A 19,595-nucleotide genomic window follows, 5' to 3' on the forward strand; every position below is an offset into this window, starting at 1 on the left:
ATACTTCTTAAAATTATATTAACACATTTTAATTTGTTAATATTGTATTACTACACAGATTATAGAACCCCCAAACATACTGTATTATAGGATATTTGCGTATCTTTCATTTAATAAGTGACTGCATTAATTGCAATGGAGGGAGTGGAATGGATTCATGACAGAAGGAAAAGCCAATATAGTGGCCAGGGGCATGTGATTTTTGCAAATATCCTATAATCCAGTATGTGATCTTCTCTCTTTCTTGTACTGTCAGCCTCTTTATTCATGTAGCCCCATCTTCTCATATGATATGTTTTGTAAGAACTTTTGCCTTGTTAAGAGCAAAACAAAACCTCCCACTGCCTATACGTCTTCATGTTACCATCATCTCTTTGCTTTGAATACAAAATGATTTAACATTAAGATCAACATCTAATTTTCTTTTTTACTTCCTAATAACCTTGTTTCAATCTTAACAATTTATTAAAACGACTTTCTTCAAGATCATCAATTATGTCCCCAAAATCACATGAAACATTTTTGAGTTGTGTGTGTTTTCTTGTCATCGTGCTAAGCAACAGCTCATCTTGATAATCTGTATTCCCAATATTGTACCTATGTGATTGTTTAAGTCTATCTCTCCCCCTGTAGCTATGATTATCCTTATCTCTCACTATATCACTATTTTTTCCTCCTCTGCATCCCTAAGTCTATGCAACATCCACCAAGGTATAGACATAGTACTCTACATTTTGTTTAACAAGTTCTTTCTCTTGTGTATTGTATAGCATCCAATAACTTCATCTGTCACATCTATGCAAAGGATTAGAGTCCGGTAAACAGTGTCATAGAGTGATTTAGTGTAGAAAAGACTGGTGCTTTGCTGCCCTTAAGAAAGTAAGTTGCAGATGTGAATGACTTTCAAAGTCTTTGTCTATATCATCTTCTTCCCCCCCTTCTTTCTTTTCCTGCAGGAGGAAAATCAATCAACAAAAATGGTAAATAATGACCTGTTGGGCTTCCCTGGTGGCACAGTGGTTGAGAGTCCGCCTGCCGATGCAGGGGACACGGGTTCGTGCCCCGGTCTGGAAAGATCCCACGTGCCGCAGAGCGGCTCGGCCCGTGAGCAATGGCCGCTGAGCCTGCGCGTCCGGAGACTGTGCTCCGCAATGGGAGAGGCCACAACAGTGAGAGGCCCGCGTACAGCAAAAAATAATAATAATAATAATAATAATAATGACCTATCATTGTATTTGTATTCAAATTCAAATTAGAATACGTTATCTACCTTATTCTCTCCTGCTATTGGTTCTGTATCTTTAAGCTTGCAGTCACTTTTAGGTCTTCTCTTTTTCTGTCATAGTCAACAATTATCTATGCAACTGAAATTCATTTTACTCTAAATTTATAGCCTCCATTAGAGAAATTTTAATTATTGCTATTATGGGTTGAATTGTGTCCCCATAAATATGTTAAGGTCTTAACCTCTAGTACTTTAGAATGTGACCTTCTTTGGAAATTGAGTCACTGTAGATATAGTTAATTAAGATGAGGTCATACTTGAGTAGGATGAGCCCTATTCCATTATGACTAGTGTCCTTATAAGAAGAAGAAAGATAAACACACAGGGATAATGTCATGTGATGACAGAGGCAGAGATTGAAATGATGAAGCTGCAAGCCCAGGAATGCCAGGGATTGAGGGCCACCATCAGAAGCCAGGAAGAGACAAAGAAGGATTCTCCCCTAGAGGCTTCAGAAAGAGCATGACCCTGACAATACCTTAAATCTGCACTTCTAGCCTCCAGACCTTGAAGCAATAAATTTCTCTTACTTTAAGCCATCCATTTGTGGCACTCTATTACGGCAGCCCTAGGAAACTAATACATAGTTGCCCTTCTCATTTATTAATCACATAATAGTTCTGAGTTGACATTTTATTCTGTACATTCCACTAGAATTCCACTAAATTACTGACTATAATTGTAATTTTCTCTATTTTTCTTTGTAGTTTTAGCAAAATTTTGGTACATGTATGTTTAAGCTCTAATATTAGATGCATACATGTTCAAAATTATTAGGACTTCTTGGTGGATTGACTCCATATTGTTATGAAATGATCCTCTTTACCTCTTGTAATATTCTTTTCTCTAGAATCAATTAACTATTCAGTTTTCTTTTGAGTAGTATAAGCATGGTATATTTATTTCCATTATTTTAATTTATTTGTATCTGTATATATAAAGTGAGTATCTTACTTGCAACACATGGTGAGAGGGGTCTTGCATTTTTATCCCACCTGACAATTCCCATCTTTTCATTGGGATGTTTAAACCAGTTAAATTATTAGTTTATTTTAAATAAATAGTCTTGCTCTTTGTTTTCTATTCATCCCATCTCTTCTTCACATACATTTTCCTCTTTTTCTGCTATGTACCAACAGACTGTTTTTGTATAGCCTCAGAACAATAAAAAAATTGCTTTTGCCCTTTTAAAAAATTACAAATAAAACAAAACAAAAAATATGCAATAAAGACTAAATGTATTCCTCAAAGACTAAACTATTTATTCTCTGCCCCTTTACAGAAGCATCACAGTGTATAGTTGTGATGTTTAAACAATAAATTAACTTTTAAAGACATTTAATTTTTTTGTGTCTTTTATATATACACCCATGTAATCACTCTTTCTGTTTCTCCTCACTCCTTTGGAAAGATCCAGATTTCCATTTGGTATTATTTTTCTTCTCCTTGAAGGACTTCATTTTTCTTTATGTATATATATATATATATATATATATATATATATATAGTTGCTAATATACATGTCCTACATCTCAGCTATACTCTGTACTTTTCATGTATGTTTCCAGTCATTATTTTCTGTCTCTCTTTCATTTTTGGATGCTTTTTATTACCATGTGTTCCTGTTCACTAATATTTTCTGCTGTAATAACTAATCATCCATTATTAGTCTTATCTAGTGTAGTTTTCATCTCAGTCACTGTGGTTTTCATCTTTAGAAGTTGACTTGGATACTTTTTATATTTTCCAAGTCTAATTTATGTGCTTAATTTTCCCTCTAGCATTGTGAACCTATGGGAAACAACTGTAACTGTTTTTTAATGTTCTTTTATGCTAATTCTACCATATTGGTCATTTGCGTCAGTCTTGATTAATTGATTTTATCCTCATAATAGGTTGTATTTTTCTGCTTGTTTCCATGCCTGGCCATTTTTGACTGGATGATAAGCATTGTGAAATTTACCTTGTTGGTTGCAGGATTTTTGTATTTGTACAAAAATTCTTCAGTTTTGTTCTGGGATGCATTTAAGTTACTTAGAAACAGTTGATTCTTTTGTAACTTGTTTGTTTATAACTATGTTAGTTGAGACAAGAGCAAGATTTACTCTATGTCTAATTCTCCTCTACTACTGAGGCAAGACCCTTCTGAGTAAGATACCTGATGCTCTGTAAATTATATGGGTTTAGCCTCTGTCTGGTAGGAAAAGGAAATATGCTCAATCTATGGGAGCTTCAGATATTGTTCCTGTTTATCCTCTTGGATGATTTTTCACTCAATCTTGGATCATTTCCTCACACCCATGGGCTGACTAGTACTCAGACAATTACTCAAAGAATATCCTCTGAAGATCTCCCAGGCTATTTCTCTGAGCAACTCTCTTCTCTGATACTTGGGTCTGCTAACTGTAGCTTCACCGACCTCTCCAGACTCCCAGATTCATCTCCTCCTGTGAGAGAGCTTCTTGGGCTACAACTGGGTATCTCCACTCTGCAAGTAGGCTGAAGCAATTATTACGTTCACCTTATTTAATGTTTCCCATATCCCAGGTATCATTGTCCTTCATTGCCTGATTCCAATGTCTTGAGAACTATTTTATTTTTTTGCTTTTTTTTCCGTTTTTTAGTTGTTTCTGACTATTAGTCCAGTGTCAATTATTCCATCTTGATTGGATATGGAATTCTCTGGTATTCCATTTTGCACTTAATTTACAGTGTGTTATTAGTATAGCCATGAAAAATACTACTTTATTTGCAAATTTACATATGATATTCATATGCATTCCATTAAAAGTATATTAACACTCCTAGAACATTCAAGTAAGTACTGATCAGCCCATACATATGAAGAAGGTATCAAAAGCCAAGGAAATTAAGATATAATTTAAGCATAATACATATAAAAACAAATATAGTACCTTAATAAAGAATACACTAGTCAATAAACAAGTGTAATTACGGATTGAACAAAACCAATGGTTTATGAAACTAAAACCATTAATCACTGGAAAGTAGAACAGAGCTGGGATGGAAGATACTTTTCTTGTAATTCTGAAAGAGATATTTCTGGGCTTTTTTGTGCCTTTACACAATCAAAAGGGTAAAGGTGAAAATATGGTTTATTTATTAAGATGCAAGCTCTATAGGTCTACCATTTCTGCATAAATGGTCAAAAAATTCATTGAAATCTTGTTTTAAAGTGATTTAAGATCAGGAATATTTATGCAATCAATTTTAAACAACTAACAACTGAGACTGGTTTTATAAAAGATAGATGTTATTATATATACTTTACACATTATTGATATAAAGGCAAAAGAGGAAGCCTAATTACATTTAATATGCATATGCCTTTTTTATCAAGATATTTTAGAATTATAAGTATGAAGACCTTTACTATCAGTGTTACTTATGCTTTGAATTTATTTAGTTTTTTTTCCCTAAAAGTGATAGCGTTTAAACCATTAAAGTAGTTTCAGCATTTCCTTTCTTAACTTGTCTTTCTTCTAATCTACACCTTTCCAGCAATACCACTTGCATAATGTCCAATAATGTGAAATGAGGACCACAGTAAAGGGTTTAATATTAAACTGGGAAAAGAGCTCAGACTTATTTGTTATGTCAAATCCAATCTTATTTCATTTTTACTAATATTTACTCCAAGCTGTCATCACAACCTCTGATTTCAGTTCTGAGTCCTAAAAGAATGAAGCTAAGCCACATTAGGATCCTAAGAATTGCTAACTCCATAGATTTTTATTACTAAATACTTACCAGATATCCCATCAGCCCTCCACATATCTCTCACTCATACTCATAGCACCATATTACTTGACTTTAAATAATTAAATTTAATCCAAAACGTACCTCTGATTTTGGTAAATGTTTTATCAGTCTTGAGAAAATTACATGTATAATATTCCCTCCTTTTTATTCATTCAGTTATTCCATAAATATCTTTTGAGTATCTATTTTACAAGGAATATCATAGGTTCTAGAGTCCCAAAAATGTCTTTGAGCAGTTTTTGAATTCACGGATCTTATTTCCAGCGAAGAAGAAAGTCATTGGCTGGGGGGAGGGATCAATTGGGAGATTAGGATTGACATATACACACTACTGTATATAAAGTAGATAACTAATAAGAACCTGCTGAATAGCACAGGGAACTCTAATCTGTTCTCTGTAATGACCTATGTGGGAAAAGAATCTAAAAAAGAGTGGATATATGTATAATGATTCACTTTGCTGTACAGCAGAAACTAACACAACATTGTAAATCAACTACACTCCAATAAAAAATAATTTAAAAAAAGAAGGTATTAGACAACTTATTCAATGAAGTATGAAAATATTAATTTAGGATTATACAAGATACCACTGGAATATACATCAGGGTGCCTAACCTTCTCTGGTGGAGTTAGTGAAGGCCTTGTTGAGGAAGTGATAGTCTTTATCTACAATAGAAAAAACATTTTCCCTCATTCCATAGAAAAAGCTATTAATAAGATTTTAAACATTACTTTATGTACCTAAGATAACCACAAGTATTTTTAAAGGAATTAATTTTTTTTTCTTTTTTTAAAATTAATTAATTAATTTTTTGGCTGTGTTAAATCTTCGTTGCTGTGCATGGGCTTTCTCTACTTGCGGCGAGCGGGGACTACGCTTCGTTGCGGTGCACTGGCTGTAGGTGCGCAGGCTTCAGTAGTTGTGGCGCATGGGCTCTAGAGCACAGGCTCAGTAGTTGTGGAATATGGGTTTAGCTGCTCCGCAGCATGTGGGATCTTTCCGGAGCAGGGATCAAACCCATATCTCCTGCATTGGCAGGTGGAGTCTTAACCATTGCACCACCAGGGAAGTCCCAACCACCATAAATATTTTGATGACAATATTTTCCTACAACTACTTCCCTTTACTCTATTAGATTCCTTGTAGCAATGAGAGAATCAATTATTATTCTCAAACAACTGGAGGAGTTCATTTCTGCACTTAATATAGATATGCACAAAAACAGATGGAAAGAATTGTGTTTTAATTTAGAAAATCAAGTGGAAGAAATAAGACCACATTTATTATTTATCTCTTTAATATATTTCAAATACTTTCACGTCTCTGTTGCCCAACTGCCATCATCTTAGTTCATAGCATCCTCATCTCTTCCTGTATCATTGGATGGCTTGCTAACTATGTTCCCTGGCTCCATTTCTTCACTAATTCAATTTATTCTGCACTTCACTGTAGAGTAATATTTTTCTGAAATGCAAAGCAAAAATAACCAAATAACCCTCACTGCCAAAGAACCCTCACTGAGGCCTCATCATCTGTAAAATAAAAGCCAAACTTCCTAAGATGATCTAAAAGACTCATCAAAAACTGGATCACAAGTAAATGGATGAAAAAATAAATTAACATATTCATTTTTATATTTGAAAATTTTGGAATAGTGACTGTCCCATATATTTAATGGTTTACATATATTTAATGGTTGGATATTTAACAAATGAGGAATTTTCTTTGTAGTATTTTTAACAGATTGCTTTAGTGAAGAGCAACAGCGGGATTATTATTACTGCAGAAGGCAAATGGAATAAGAGATCATTGAGCCAAGCATAGGACCTTATAGAAATGGAATGTGGCATGCAGTTTGTACCTCATCAACATTTATTGAATAAATAAGTCTCAAGAAATTTTCAGACATCCAGGTAGACATATGGTGAATAAGGATGATGAAGCAACAGTTTGATCAGTGACAGGGCTTAAAAATTAGGAAAATAGGGCTTCCCTGGTGGCGTAGTGGTTGAGAGTCCGCCTGCCGATGCAGGGGACATGGGTTCGTGCCCCGGTCTGGGAAGATCCCACATGCCGTGGAGCGGCTGGGCCCGTGAGCCATGGCCGCTGAGCCTGCGCGTCCGGAGACTCTGCTCCGCAACGGGAGAGGCCACAACAGAGAGAGGCCCGCGTACCGCAAAAAAAAAAAAAAAAATGAGGAAAATAATTACAATACTTATAGGTCATAGGGAGTATATCAAAGCAAGTGCTTCAGGTATAGGTAAGAAGGCAGAAATGCGAAAGAGAATTAAATACAGATAGCTCATTAAAGTTGGCACACATTACAGAGATATCTCCCTCCAAAGATATGTTTTAGGCTAGTTCTTCAAGGACTGACATTTTAATTGGTTAATGTAGTTACATTCCATGAGAGTGATAACACATTTACCAGCTAATGTAATATTAACAAGCTCAGTTTATCTGGGCAAAAACTAATTCATTATTGTCCATTATCACCACCAGAGGTTTCAGGCAACTGAACAAAAAGCCAGGTGGATGTTACAGCATATATTAGATGAGGATACTTCAGTATGACTCAAGGAACCTAAAATAACCAGGGACAGTATGCATGAGAGATGAAAAAGAACTCAAAAGAAAGTGAGAAACATATTAAGAAAAAACCTGAAGCTTGACCTGGGTGTGATATTCCGTAAAATACCAAGTTAAGTAGTCTAGACTCTGAACACTTAGTACCAACCACAAAAATGTTGCCCAGGAAGCCCCCAGCATAATTAACTCTTTAAAAATTATTCGGGTCCCCCTACAACCTTATATAAAATAACACTTCTCTCACACTGTATCATCTTTTTGTGTCTTAACATGTGTTTAACATGCTTTTGTTACCTACTATTACGTTATATGCATCATATAATATAATTTGAGTGCAAGAATTTTACTATTTTATATACTGCTCTATGTCCATTAACCAAAAAGCACCTGGAATATAGTAAATGTTCACTAAATAATTGTTGAATGAATGAAAGTTTTCAGAGCCCTCCTCTATTTTTCATTAACCTCCATCACTATTAGGGCAAGAAAAACATACTAAGCCCAATTTGGGAGTTAATAAAAATGAAATTAAAACTAAAAGACATAATTGCAGATGGAAGGGAATATGCCAAAGGTCACTGAAGCGTGGGAGCAGTATCTTCAGGTATCTGAGAACCCCTACTTCTCTTTCATAAATGGGATTCAAATCCTAAGAAGAAATGTGCTTATCACTCTGAGAGAAACACAGCTTCATCCATGAAATTTTGTGTCAAACTAAAGTTCATCAGAATCCTTGTTACTTTTTGACATGGATACTGTTGTATTTACAAAAGCTCCTACACTATAATTAGGTATATCCTAAACCTGGTGAGACTAGTGGACCACAGGTATGGCCCTTTTCTGTTTTATAACATGTAAGCTTTAAAAGTATGAGTCCACTAGCACATTTAGACAGCAGAAATGTATCTGTATGTTTGATCTCTTTTCTTCCCAACAGCTTTATATGCTGGAAATAGGTATACTAAAGAAAAAAACAAATAATAAGGTGAGTCTGTGATAACATTGGCACTTGCACTTTCATTGTTAAATACAGAGAGCAAACATGAAAGGGTAAGAAATACTCGTATGCATTGATTACTATACCGATTTAACTGCCTTCAGTAGAAAATACTCTACATTTTAGAAATTGTTTTCACATAGATGAACTCAAACTTTTTTTTGGTAGTTGATGTCTGCCTTTAAATACGTAAAACCTAAGAAACAAGCTACCTGTATATTTTACTCATTCAGCTGCCAAAAGATATGATTTTAATATGGCAAGATTTGAAACACTAGAGTATACATTTTTACCTTATCTTGAGATTAGAAAATTAATTAATCTATAGCTATTCATTGAATAGTTGGGCAGTAACCATCATTCTGACAGAACTTTTTATAAATTGGGAATCTCTGAAAACATATCTTTTATCATTCCTTTCAGATAGGCTATATTGGTTGAATTATTCAATAAAATTACTACCTAAGTAAAAGAGAAAACATTTGAATTAACATACAGTTTTCAAACATTAGTTTTTCCTCATCACATTATTTGCTGCATTAACTGAAGTGACTTTATTTGCCTTCTCACAACCTGCAAAGGTATCTTCAAGGGCATCTCTGTCATTTAAAAAAATGAAATCACTTTCATGATAGATTTTCATGTCAATTTCAAAATACCTCCTAATTGTCAAATGCATGCAAACTTATGTATACCTTAATTTCCTATGCAGAATATAAATAAACACTTTCAGTAAATGGATTAATGCAGAATTATTGTGGGCAGGTCAGAAAGTTAAATTCCATTATAGTCCCTAAGTGTTAATCAATTAGGCATTTTCATTAGCTATAGGTCATAACATTGGAGTGTCCCCAAATAATTAATTCCTTAATCTTTTAAAAATATCAAAATAGTCTTATAATTCAATTTGATGAAATGTGTCATATCTATGGCTAATTTTACCTTTTCCTTTTCAATCTCACTCAAATTCTCTACCCCTGCCCTTCAGGCATGCACAGAAGCCCACCTCTGCACATCCACACATGGCATGTGATTAAGCGTCCTTCTAACTGCTGGCATGAGCTGTATACTAAATATTGCACCTATCAAGCTTTTACATGTTTTCATTTAAAATTTTCCATTTAAATGCAAATTCTGCCATTTAAACAAAGTCCTCATGGGCTTTATTACACTATAATTACTATTTCCCATCTTCCTGGGACTGACTGTAAGAAAGGCCATAGGTCACTTTACCAGCCCTCTAAAAGTGCAACTGAAATCAGGAAGTCATCATTACCAGCATTTGTGAGTGACATCCATTTGTTAAGGGAGACCAGAGGGACTGATTCAAACAGTGCCCTAAAACCTGTCTTGTCCTGTGATTTACAGGAATAAAAAACAAACAAAGCCCACAGCTACAATCTCTTCAGGTCCATGTGAATTAAACAGTTTAGCCAGGATTTGGCACATATAAATAGCAATTGAAATGCTGCCCTCATTTTGAAAGGAGACACATGCCAAATGATACAAGCTAATTCCAATGTCAAGGGACAAACAAGAAACACAAATGTATTTAGTTCTTGTCTATTCTTATTGAATGAAATGCAAACAATCATGGGTTTAACTTAGTATAAATGTTAGAACTAACATTTTCTATAGGATTGTTTATTAATAACATGGGCACAAATATAAAGACTGCATATAAAATATATATTTGAAAGTCCTTAGGATTTATGAATACAAATTAAATTAATACTAGTAATTTATGATTGTATATCTGCAAAATACCTATAAAACTCATGTATTAAAGCATTCTTAACATTTAATTTTTAGCATTTAATAAAACACTAAATAGAAACATTCAATAAAACCTTGAAATTATATATTTCATATGTGTATTTTGTGGTGTGATGTGTGTGTGTGTGTGTGTGTGTGTGTGTGTGTGTGTGTGTGTGTTTGGGATGGGTGGATTGTGAATGACAACCAGTTAAAAAAGAAAATGGTTTCCCTAGTCAGTTTATCTCCAAAATGCTTGTTATTTGAATCTCTGCTTTGAGAGTCTGTGTTTACAGTGAAAAGAGTATGGACATTTGAATCAGACAAGCCTGGGTTCAAACAAGATTAACCAATGACCAAATTGGTGTTCCCAAGCAAAACATTTAATCCCACTCTGAAATTGAAAACTGAGAGTATAAAATATCTCAGGCATAGATATATAAATATAGATATAGAATATAGATAACTTTAGATTATAACATCTTTGAACACAGAACACATAACTTCCTCAGACATTCAACATCCCCGTGCATTTAGTTCCATAGTGATTACAGACATGCATTACTTGAACACAGGAAGAACACTTTTCTCATAACTGCTTGATACCTAAGCCTCTCTAATGATAATATATTTTGAGCTGAGTTTGTTAAGTTACAAATCCTAGGGCCCTGAGTACTGAAGGAGCCAAACACAATCATTTATATACAGGGTAGGTTCTTTTTTTTTTTTTTCGGTACGCGGGCCTCTCACTGTTGTGGCCTTTCCCGTTGCGGAGCACAGGCTCCGGATGCACAGGCTCAGCGGCCATGGCCCACGGGCCCAGCCGCTCCGCGGCACGTGGGATCCTCCTGGACCGGGGCATGAACACGCGTCCTCCGCCTCGGCAGGCAGACTCTCAACCACTGAGCCACCAGGGAAGCCCTACAGGGTAGGTTCATTTTGAGCCCTGTCATCCTTGAAAGTATCCCTTTAAAGTGTATTAAATCACCAACTAGAAATATATTCTTTGTTCTACTGTTTGTTCTTACCTTGACTTCTTGTGTTCTTGTCTCTAAAACAAAGGTAAATCAGGTTCCATTTTCTAAGTTGAATTTTAATATCACACTTGATGTAATAAAACTAGGAAGCCAACTTAAAGATTACTCATATGGCTCTGATTTTGGTAGTCACTGGTCAATGCTGAACTTTTTAAAGCACATCACGTCAAATTTGCTCTTTTTGTCAACTATATTATTTACTCTTAATTGTCATCTGGAATTATTCCTCATATCACTATCGAGATACTCATTTCCAAAATGTTCTAATGATTACTCTAGCTTTTACAACTTTTATTTCAGCTAATTTATTAAAATTTGGAATGCACTTACGAAAATATAAATACATTTAACAGCTTATAGCATTCTTCAGCATATGATAAAAACTATTTAGTAATTTATATACTTTTAAAAAGTCACTTAATGGGGGCTTCCCTGGTGGCGCAGTGGTTGAGAGTCCACCTGCTGATGCAGGGGACACGGGTTCGTGCCCCGGTCCGGGAAGATCCCACCTGCCGCGGAGCGGCTGGGACCGTGAGCCATGGCCGCTGACCCTGCGCGTCCGGAGCCTGTGCTCCGCAACAGGAGAGGCCACAACAGTGAGAGGCCCGCGTCGCCCCCACACCAAAAAAAAGTCACTTAAAAATTCAATTCTCTCCTTATCATAGGACAAAGGATCAAGTCACCGAGGTTCCATATTTTCAACCTTCTGGCTACACGTACACAGCTGATAAGGCTGCAACTACCAGAGCTCTTGGGGGAATTTTTGGCATACCAGGCCATAGTTTTGAGTATTCTACTACATGTACAGGTTTGGATTCTACTCAATTATAAGTGCCATTTTTTAATTTAAATGCTGTTTTAAATAATGTTTGCAATTAGTGAGCCTACAAGTTTCAATTTTCCTTCCCGAACTATTCATTAAAATTTCTCCTAGGATTATGTTCTGGAAGAAATTTTACTCCCACATTCATTGTTTTAGAAATTAACAGTATGGCCCAGGCACATATTTCCATGCAGAAAATAAATATTTTCAAGCTTTATGCTGTGGATTTATCTTTACCCTTATTCTATTTTCGATACGACAATATTTGAACTTGGTAAATTGTTTCAGAATGTCAGTGGAACTCAATTGCTTTTGTCAAGATATTAACAGTATCAATAATTGAATCTCCCCTTTCATTCATGGTCCTGGCTACATTATGACATCTGTAGTTCCTGGCAGTTTACCATGTTACTGCTTAACTTATTTAAACTTCAAAAAGTGAGGTACCTGTAGAAGATTCTAATTTCACCCCCCTGTATTTTATTTACTTACTTATTCTTTTGCTCAACATCAATACACCTTGAGTGTCCACTCTGTACCAGTCACTAATTCAGGCACTGGGGATAGAGGTATTAACCTGTCAGATAATTCTCTGCCTTCATAAATTCTTAAATTTAGTGGGAGGAAGCAATGCAAAAATGAATATATACTTGAATAAATATATTTCATGATGTCAGCCACAAGTGCTACAAGGAAAATAAAGAGGAGTAAAGCAGAAAAGAGGCATGTGTGGGGGGAGGGAAAGCATTATAGAGGGAGTGTCCAGAATCATCCTTTATGATGATCTGACTTGCTAGGAGAAACGTGAATAAGGTGAGTGAGGATCTTAGCAAATAGTTGGGGAAAAGACTGTTCCACTCACAGAAAATAGCAGGAAGAGACTCTGAAAGGGTAAGCATTTGCTGTGTTCAAAGTTCAAAAATGCTGGCTGATTGGAGCTGAGTGAGCAAAGAAGGAGAATGATTATGAGGTCAGGGGGTTGCCAAATGCTGCATCATGTGGGACCTTTGAAATTCAAAGCAAAGACTTTGAAATTTGGTCTCTGTTATAGACAATATTTTGTTTTCAAAGAGATCACTTGAGCTAGTATCTGGAGACCTGACTTGTCAGTGAAAGAGTGGAAAGAATTATACCAGTCTGAAACTGTTGTAATGGCTCTGGAAAGATGGTGATTACATGCATAAGGGTGGTAGCAGTGGGCATGGCAGCAATAGAGGGGCAAGTAATTATATACATATTTAAGGTAAGAGCTTATAGGACATGCTAGCCCTTTAGTTTCATGGGATAACACCCTAATCGTTGAATTCTTCCTTTCTCACTCTCCCCACAAACTATTCATCCGCAAACTACGTTTGTTCAATCTTTAAAATATAATCAGAGTCCAGCTGTCTCACTTGCTTCATTGCTACCAACATGGATCAAGCCTGTAGTGTCTCTTGCCCAGATGAAGGCCTCCTCACTGGTCATCACATTTATATCTTGCCCTTATATTGTCTACTGTCAACACAGAAAAAGCAGTATACTGCTATTCCGTAGGAAAGATCATTTTACTTTTCTATTCAAACCTCTGAAGTGGCTTTACCTGATCTGGTGCATAGTTACATCTTCAATTTAATTCCTTCTACACTCCCCCAGCATACTTCCCTCCAGTAACACTAGCTCCCTTGCTGTTTCAGGAACACACAACACAGATCTCTACCTTCAGACCGTTGTGTTTTCTCTACTCCCTCTCTAGAATTCTCTTCCTCACAGGTGACTCTCTGCCTCAACCTTCTACTTACTTCACGTCTTCATTTAGTGTTGACATCTGTTACACCTTCCTTGATTTACTATTTTAAATTGTACCCCCAAACCTAAACTTTCTATTTAACTTTCCTGTTTTATTTGACTTTATAATACCTACATAATCTATATTTTATTTATTTGATTTCTTATCATATGCCAATGTCCATGCAGTAATAATTTGTGCTGCTCACAAAATACATCCAGCTCTCCAACTCCTGGGTACATGGGAGGATTACACTTTCTGGCCCTTTTGTTTCTGAGTGGGATCTTGTGACTAGGTCTAATGAAGTGTTAGCAATACTGCTATATATAATTTCTGTTTTGGAGCATTTACTCATTGGTATGAGACCCTTCAGAGTACTCTTTCCTTTTCCCTCTGTGACTGGCAGAAATAACAGTAGCTACATCATGAGTCTTGGCTGCTGAGTGAGGACATATAGAGCAGAGCCCCCAGCCAACCTGGGAGTTATTTAATAGAGCAGCATTATCTAGGTCTATGTGGTCAGGGATTTTTGTCTGCTTTGCTCATTGTTGCATCCTTAGCAACTATAAGGGTATCTTGCATATAGTAACTTCTCAAAAAAAAAAAAATGTTTGCCGAATGAATAAATTATATACTCAGTGACTGCTAACTACCAGATTATAATTATCTCACTGTTGTAGTCAAGAACAGTCCCTCACTGAACACTACCATTAACCACCCAACTTCTTAGTCTCCATGGAAAAAAGGGTTTTCATTGGAATATCTTTGTGATTATAATGCTGGAATTGGAATGTTTATTAGCCTTGAAGGATTATGGGAGAGCCAAAGCCCTTCCCAGAACTTGACTGGTATGATTGTACTGTCAACCATGGTGAATACTGATGGGAGGGAAGGCTAGAGAAAATTAAATAAAATGAGAAATTAGAAATGTTTGCCAAGCTCCATACGTATTTGTTTTGGGTCATTAACAAGAGAGAATACTTTGTTCAACACTATAATCCCTTTGGAGGAAAGATAGTCCAGTAGAACAGAGCGGGAGAGAAAGTTTATGCCCTGCCTGGGGTAAAAAAACATCATCTAGGAGGGTGGGGGTGTATATTGCAGGGCATAGGTCTTTTCCTCTGAGCACTCTATAAAATGGGGATGAATTTCTGTCTGAGACTACCAATCAACACAGGGTAAGAGTATTTTTCCTGAGATTAGTGCTTTTCACAATTTACACTAGAATTGAGACATATAATTCAATCTGAGATGCACATATATGTCTGGGTTAAGACTCACAATCAAAGCCACTTTTTACAGGGCTCCATTCTTATATTCCTGTCCCTCTTCACCAACTATCAAAACTTCTGACTTGAGTAGGTTAAATTTATAACAGAGGCTCAGTAGGACTTAGCTACTGTAGCACAGAGAAACATAGTTGAAAGTGCAAGTTATTAATAGGCAGCAGCAAGACTCCCAGTGGTGGTGGCCATCATCTAGATGCTACTATGTTCACTATGCTGATTGTTGTGAACACAATATTGTAGATGAGCTCTACCTTAAATTTGATTTGGATGTCAAGACTGATGATGCCACATTTGTACCAAGAAAATATGAGAAAACTTTGTTATTCACACAATGAGGTTTTCTGGGGAGGATAGGGCTGTCTCTCAAGCTGGTCTGAAAAGGCTTGAGACAGCTAGGAAAGGAGAATGGCTTGGTTTTTAATGATGGTTAGGGAATGTGGCAGGAGTGAGAGTTCCTGCTCTGGCTGGAGCTTACACAGATTAAACTTCTGTTGGCACCAAAGGAGGGAGAACCTGGGCTTTCTTATCAGCTTGCCAGATTTTGGGAGACAGGAAAAAGAAGGGGAGTGGTTGAGCTTGAAATCTGTCAGTAGTCAAAAATGAAAAATGGAGTTAGACACATTGTTATTCTCAGCTAACTTTAGTTCCTTTTGCTCTATTTTTTTTTCCTATTCCAACTTCAACATATTTAACTCATGACAAACTAGTTCAGCACAACAACAAAATATATCATCTCTTAAGTCAAAGCATTTCTCAATATCACTAAGAGGATGGACCATCCATGTCATTACTGGCTCTCAGTTAGACCATATAACTGGTCCCTTCTTTCTCTTAGGTCTTCCTAAGACCAAGCAAAGCTTAGCAATTATCAGTCCAGTTCAGTCAGGAAAGAGAAACAACTGTAGTAGTAAAAGCAAGAAATACTGAATACAGAAATTAGATGCTTTAAATGGTTAGAAGAGCTCTAGGGAGTAGGTTTTAGGCTGGGTCATGAGAAACTACTTCTAGAAATACAGAAGTGATCCAACAAATAAGCTACAATCCAAGAGCTGCTACTGAAGCTATGCCATAATTAACTGCATACCATCAATTCTCAAAAAATGGTAGCTGTACAGAATTAGAGTAATAATCCAAAAAAAGCACTCTCTTAGTACATTGTCTAGAACATAGTAATGATGATGGCTTATTTTTCCTATGGTAGATTTTTCTCTTTGCCATCTATAGTTTAAATCACATAAATGTTTTAGGGTGTGTATTAGTTTATTTTTCTATTTTCAAAATATTATCTCTGTAGTCACTCTATCTGTTTTGAGGGAGAATATATCCCTTTCAAAACATTGACTTACTTCTGCTTATTTCAACGAATATGAAAATGGCTAAAATATTTTGGAAATCTAATCGACTTTCTGAAAAGATTTCCTTATTACACCATGTGCTAATTGCTATATGCTGATTTACTTTATGGATATGGACCTGATTTTGCTGGAGAGTTAAGCTTGAGTATTTTTTCTATGTGGCCATAAAAGCTTATAATTCTCTCTAATATTCTTTATATTTTTCAAAAATGATTCCCTATAAATTGAACCACAACTTAGATACTAAGAGTAACAGAATATTGGAATATATTTTGTGTTCTTGTACTCTGAAATAGTATAGGGTACAGAAATCAAAATTTAAAAGAAAAATGTCCTCACCTTCCATAGAACAATGATGGATACTCAAATCCAAATCTCTCTACACCTTCTTCAAAACCACATGTCATTTGACCCACCTCCTAGAGAAATGGAAATAAAAACAAAAATAAACAAATGGGACCTAATGAAACTTAAAAGCTTTTGCACAGCAAAGGAAACCATAAACAAGACCAAAAGACAACCCTCAGAATGGGAGAAAATATTTGCAAATGAAGCAATTGACAAAGGATTAATTTCCAAAATTTACAAGCAGCTCATGCAGCTCAATAACAAAAAAACAAACAACCCAATCCAAAAATGGGCAGAAGACCTAAATAGACATTTCTCCAAAGAAGATATACAGATTGCCAACAAACACATGAAAGAATGCTCAACATCATTAATCATTAGAGAAATGCAAATCAAAACTACAATGAGATATCACCTCACACCAGTCAGAATGGCCATCATCAAAAAATCTAGAAACAATAAATGCTGGAGAGGGTGTGGAGAAAAGGGAACACTCTTGCACTGCTGGTGGGAATGTGAATTGGTACAGCCACTATGGAGAACAGTATGGAGGTTCCTTAAAAAACTACAAATAGAACTACCATATGACCCAGCAATCCCACTACTGGGCATATACCCTGAGAAAACCATAATTCAAAAAGAGTCATGTACCAAAATGTTCATTGCAGCTCTATTTACAATAGCCTGGAGATGGAAACAACCTAAGTGCCCATCATCAGATGAATGGATAAAGAAGATGTGGCACATATATACAATGGAATATTACTCAGCCATAAAAAGAAACGAAATTGAGCTATTTGTAATGAGGTGGATAGACCTAGAGTCTGTCACACAGAGTGAAGTAAGTCAGAAAGAGAAAGACAAATACCGTATGCTAACACATATATATGGAATTTAAGAAAAAAAAATGTCATGAAGAACCTAGGGGTAAGACAGGAATAACGACACAGACCTACTAGAGAACGGACTTGAGGATATGGGGAGGGGGAAGGGTGAGCTGTGACAAAGCGAGAGAGAGGCATGGACATATATACACTACCAAACGTAAGGTAGATAGCTAGTGGGAAGCAGCTGCATTAGCACAGGGAGATCAGCTCAGTGCTTTGTGACCGCCTGGAGGGGTGGGATAGGGAGGGTGGGAGGGAGGGAGGCGCAAGAGGGAAGAGATATGGGAACATATGTATATGTATAACTGATTCACTTTGTTATAAAGCAGAAACTAACACACCATTGTAAAGCAATTATACCCCAAAAAAGATGTTAAAAAAAAAAAAAAAAACACATGTCAACATGAAAAGCAAATAAATCCACATATTACCAAATGTCTACAGCATCAGTGGAGATAAAGAATATTTATAATTATATGTGGACAGACAAATAAACTTCCTATTTGAGACATAGAATTTTTTTTCAAAAAAATTTGGCATAAATGAATTAAAGTATATATTCTGATCTTGCATAGTTCTACATAAAATAAAATTAAACGTTAAAAATTCTATGTTAGCTGCACTCTATAGACGTCTATACATTTAGCGAGACTACTTTCTAAATATCAGACTTCAAATAACAATAAAAACAGGTACTTCTTGCAGTAGTTTGACTTACTCTGACTTTTTCTTTTTTTAAAAAAAATTTATTTATTTTTGGCTGTGTTGGGTCGTCGCTGCTGTGAGCGGGCTTCTCATTGTGGTGGCTTCTCTTGTTGCAGAGCATGGGCTCTAGGTGCACAGGCTTCAGTAATTGTGGCACGTGGGTCAGTAGTTGTGGCAAGCAGGCTCTAGAGCGCAGGCTCAGTAGTTGTGGCTCACGGGCTTAGTTGCTCTGTGGCATGTGGGATCTTCCCGGACCAGGGCTCGAACCCGTGTCCCCTGCATTGGCAGGCAGATTCTTAACCACTGTGCTACCAGGGAAGCCCAAAAAGTAAAACAATTTGGAAGAACTATTAAATGGTTTTTACTTGGAGACTATTGCTAAAATTTTCAGGATAATTATTTTTCTATTTTCTATAGCAAGTGTGAATCATATGCACACTTAGGTCAAACTGTCATCAAAAAAAGAAGTTATATTTTTACTGAATATCATATTTTTTTCAGTTTTATATCATTTTAGATATTGTGGCAGATTACAGATTACCACAGAGTAACTGGCCTCCTTGCCTGCAAATATTTGTGAACTTCTCACGTATTGAAAAACCAGCTAGATTACCAAATCCATAAAAAGAATTAAATTTTTCTTGATACTTAAAATATTTCAATTTTTAAAGTTCAATTCCTAAATTCTAAGTAACACAATTCCAATTCCATGTTTACAAAGAAAAATCCACATTTAGAAAAGACTGTATTCTAGTCTCATGAACAAAAGAGTAAAACAAATGTTCTATGAACAACATGAATTCTAATGAAATTAATTGAGGTTCAGAAATATGTAGACAAGTTCTGTTCTCCTTATAGCTAAAGCAGTAATAGGGCTGCTGATAGGAACAAAGTGAAATTATTTAAAACAGAAAGGGGAGGCTTACTTCCAGGTCTTTGCACAACCTAAAGTCAGCATTAGGAGCCACAT

At 35.9% G+C, this 19,595-nt stretch overlaps 2 long non-coding RNA genes across 2 annotated transcripts in view; both read right to left on the reverse strand.

Moving 5' to 3' along the window:
- The window catches only part of LOC125964273 (uncharacterized), a 342,387-nt gene that overhangs the window by 20,382 nt on the left and 302,410 nt on the right, over nucleotides 1-19,595 (reverse strand). Inside the window, exon 3 of the long non-coding RNA XR_007477150.1 lies at nucleotides 17,025-17,104. This is a non-coding gene — a long non-coding RNA (uncharacterized LOC125964273). The remainder of the gene's footprint in view (nucleotides 1-17,024; nucleotides 17,105-19,595) is intronic.
- LOC125964275 (uncharacterized) lies at nucleotides 6,489-13,177 on the reverse strand. Its single transcript, XR_007477152.1, has 3 exons — nucleotides 13,136-13,177; nucleotides 12,766-12,830; nucleotides 6,489-6,536 (listed from the first exon to the last, which is right to left on the reverse strand). It is a non-coding gene; the product is annotated as an uncharacterized LOC125964275 (long non-coding RNA).

This window comes from Orcinus orca, chromosome 4 (genome assembly GCF_937001465.1).
Source record: "Orcinus orca chromosome 4, mOrcOrc1.1, whole genome shotgun sequence".
NCBI lineage: Eukaryota > Metazoa > Chordata > Mammalia > Artiodactyla > Delphinidae > Orcinus > Orcinus orca.